The sequence below is a fragment of the Ictidomys tridecemlineatus genome, chromosome 10, assembly GCF_052094955.1.
Source record: "Ictidomys tridecemlineatus isolate mIctTri1 chromosome 10, mIctTri1.hap1, whole genome shotgun sequence".
NCBI lineage: Eukaryota > Metazoa > Chordata > Mammalia > Rodentia > Sciuridae > Ictidomys > Ictidomys tridecemlineatus.
Genome location: NC_135486.1, coordinates 2,677,608 through 2,681,980, shown reverse-complemented (window position 1 = coordinate 2,681,980; position 4,373 = coordinate 2,677,608).

Here is a 4,373-nt window from a genome sequence, read left to right as displayed (position 1 = left end):
AGGGTCTGCGCGCGCAGCCAGCCAGCTCTCAGCCAATCAGAGCGCAGCGCGCAGCCGCACTGGCCCGAGGAGGGAAAAAACAGCCTGAAACCGGAAGATTCCACCACGTGCTGCCTGGGGTGGGGCGGGCCAACGTCACACATGTGAACTGTTCTAATTGGCCAGGAGGGGTTGGGGGGCGGAGCATTGTCACGTGGTAGGGTTGCCGCATTTTCCGTACATTGTTGCGTACCCTGTGTGCAAGTAGGTAGAGAATAAGTACTGGTGGGCCCTTTGGGTTCCTTGGTGTTTTACAACTGCAAGTGATGATTATTTGCTGAGCACTGTGAGAGGCATTCGGCGGGGACAGAGTGAGGAACGCCACAAATAAGGTCCTTCCCTCAAGAAGTTTACTGGATGATGAAACAACTGAAGCAACAAAGAAACATTTTAACTGCATTTAAAAATGTGATAAGAAGGAAACACAGCAAGAGGCTGAGATTCAAACTTAGTCTTTGAATAAATTTTTAGATTCCTTATGAAGGTATGGCTCAGTTTTTGACATTTTTATTAATAGGTCACAATACTTTTGGAGCTATTATGAAAGATTTCTTTTTTTCTCTTTGTTTAATTGGTTACTGCTGATGTGTAGAGAAGTATTGATTTCAGTGTTGATCCTGTGTATTTAGTCATACTGAACTGTCTGCACTGGTTCAAATAATGCCAGTGGATTCTCTTGGATTTCCTAGTTAGATATATGTCCCAGAGTAAATGCTTTCTTTCTTTAAGTGTGTGTATGAGTACTATATGTATATATGTATCTTAAAATAAACAATTGAAATTTCATTACATGCTTTCTCTATATTTTTCATATAACCATACAGTTATATCTTCCAGTTTGTTAACATAATAAATAATACTGCTAGTTTTTTCTAATGGTAAAGCATCCTATCATTGTTAGCATGAACTCCTCTCAATTATGAGGCATTGCTAAAATTTTAAAAACATACCTAATATAGAATTTTTATTTCTTTAACTATAGTGATACCAAATTACAGAGTTTGTGGTGTTGACCTTAACAAACGTTGAGCGTTTGGCATTGTCATAGCCTCACAAAATGAACCACCATTTTTTTCCTCCTTTCCGTTCTGGCAAAAATGCCATGCTTCATTCGGACTCGGCTATGGCTCTCAGCACTTAACCGATTGTTTTAAAAATCTGTTTGGGTTTTATTGTCAGCTTCACAGTTTTCCTTTCCACTTTTAAGCTTATTACTCTCTTGTCTCTACTCACCTCAGGCTGTTTTGTAATTCTTTTCTAGTTTTTTGAATAAAAAGTGTATCCTTTCTTTTCAATGTCTACACTATGTTTGTGGCTTATTTTCTCTCTTTTACACTAGTTGGATCAATCAATTTTTCTCTACTTTCTCTTCCACTGGTTCTGAAGTTCACATCTTATTGCTCTTCATTCTTTCCTTACCCATTAAGTTTTAAGGTTCTTGTTTTAAAACATACACTCTTATCACAACTTCTATAGGTATCCATACTCCCCGTTCCCAAGCAGGCAAGAAGCTTAGAAAATTAATACTTCTCCCTCTCCATCTCCTCTTCTCCTGCTCCCCCATCATGCTGTCCCTGTCACGCCTTGTCAATGTCATACAAGATTTTAGTTTTAGGTCTGTTTGGTTTTAGGTTTTTAATAATATCAATATTGAGACATAATTGAAGTATAACCAACTGAGTATATTGAAAGTGTTGTTGTTGGAGTTTGATGACACATGTATACATGTATACACCTGGAACTGTTACTGCCATCAAGATAATAAACATATCCATCTCCCAAGTTTCCTCACCTCCCCTGTGTTGCTTGAGGCTGCCCACAGTTCATGATGCTGTTCATTTTCCTTTAGGTTTTTTTTGTTTGTTTGTTTATATACTTTCCTTATATTTCCTTCTATGTCTAATCTGCTATTAACACTATCCAATGTATTTTCTCATCAGATTGTTTATAGTTTTCATCATTAAAAGTTAACTGAACCACACACATAGTTATTATAATCATATTAAACCTTATAACTATATTCCATGTTAAAAAAGGTAGAAAAGAGAGACCATATTGCATAGAGAAATGGAAGATAGATAGTAACCTTTAATCTTCTTTGCTGGTTTATGTCATCTGAGTCATTTCTGGTCTGTCTCTTTCTACTGGCTGACTTTCTTCTTCTGGTCTGCGTTGTCTTGCTTCTCTGTGTGCATGTCTGGAAGTATCTGATGGGATGCTACTCCTGTAAACTTAACCTTTTAAATGCTGCGTATTTCTGTATTCTTATAAATATCCTTGTGCTTTGTTCTGAGTCACAGTTTGGTACTCATAAACAGTTTAAGGCTGTTTTGCTTCTTTTGAAACTTGCTTTTGTGGTTTCTTATGTGAGATCGGAGCAACCACTAGGACTGATTTCCTCCTCTATTGATACTGCACCCTTCTGAGGACTCCACCTGAGGACTCATGAGTCTGGAGATTTCTCCATTTTGGCTGATGGGAAACAAACTATTTCCAGCCCTGTGTGAATCCAGAGACTGCCCCCCCCACCCCCAATCCTTTCTCCCAGTCCTTTCCCTGGCACCATGGTTCCCGCCCACACCGGCGATGATCAGCATTCAGCTTCAGCTACAGCGAGGAGGGAGTCTCACCAGAGCTCCCGGGCTCTGTTTCTCCCTTTCTATCTTTCTGGTAGTCTGCCCACACACTCTTGCCACTGGGTCCAACCAGGACACCTGAGCCCATCCCCTCAACCCCAGGAGTCCCCTGGCTCTGCCCAGGCTGCCCTTCCTGATACCACATCCTGGGGCTCTCCCCTGGCAGCAACCTGGGACAACCACAGGCTCACCTTGTTTTCCCATCTGTTCCCTGATGTACCCTCTCTGAAAAAATTGTTTCATATGTATTCGACCAGGGTTTTAGTGTCAGGCTGCTGGATAAATCTGTTCCCTGTTACTTCATCAAGATAACTCCCTTCCTATTTTAATCTTAAAACAGTATTTAGACTAAACTACTAAATTTTAGATGATAGGTGGTCAAGGGAGATCTCCCTGCAGAGCAGGTGACCTTTAGAACAAGGTAGGATAGAAAGGAACGGAGAGAGGAGCATTCTGAACAGAGGGAACAGTATAGGTAAAGGCTCAGGTGACAAATAGCTGGGTGTGTCCTTGAGGTAGAAGACTGGTGCATGCTGAGGTTGGAGAAATCAACAGGATTCAGAGTGGCCACTAGGAGTGGTTCCACTACAGCTCTAAATAAAACCGTTGCCATTTAAGGGTTTTATTTTGTGTATTTATCATTTGTTTTTGATTGACAATTTACTACGTACAACATTCTTTGAAATATGTGCCCACTGCAGAATGGCTGAATCGGGCTGATACAAGCATTACATCATGTACTTATTTTCTATGCTGAGAGCATTTGAAACCTACTGTAAGGTTTTTAAAGCCATATCAATGTGTGGTTTGCAGTTTTGTTGTTGAAGAAGGGCTCACAGCAGGATGGATGTGCACAGTGAGACTGTTAGGAGGCTTCCTCAAGAGTCCAGGTGGCGGACGATGGTGACTTAGGACAGAGAAACCACAGCAGATGTGGAGAGGCGAGGGAGGGCTCAAAGGGCATCTCAGGGAAAGAGAGAATGAGCTCACACGAGGAGTGTGTAAGAGAGAGAAAGGAGGGATCCCGGGGTTTGGGTTTGAGTAACTCAATGGCAAGTGATGCTTTTCCTAAGAGGGACAGAGGGGGGCAGCTAATGCCAAGGAAGGCCCAAACCTTCCCCATAATTTCTGGTATCTGCTCCTCTCCTTCTTTGGTACAATTCATTTAAAGAAATCTACATAAACATAATTCTACATAAACAGAAGAGCTTTCCCCACTTTCCAACCAAATCAGCTCTCCGATTCAGAAATCATAAAGGTTGGCGGGGTTTGTTGGGGTGTGTGGGAGGCTGGGACGCAGAGTTCCCTTGGTCATGTTGACTTCTGGATGTCTACTGTGTATTCAAGTGGAGATGTCAAGCAGGCAGCCAGCCATGTCAGCTGAAGCTCTGGCTGGAGAGGGAATCTGGAAGTAAGCCACATAAAGATGATATTTAAATTCGTGGAAATGGATGAGATCACCTAAGGAGAGATTGGAGAGGAGAACAAGGATCCAGGATGGAGTTCCGAGGAACACTAGCATTTAGAAGTCAAAGAAGGAAGACCAGTAAATGTGAATAAGGGGGGGGGGCATTCTAAGAAGTGAGAAGTGCAGGAGACCAAGGAAAGAGCACCGTTCTGGCAGGAAGGCACTCAGCTAACCAGTGTGTATTTAGTAAGAGCCTGCTGAGTACGAGGCTACCTGAAGCACAAGAGGAG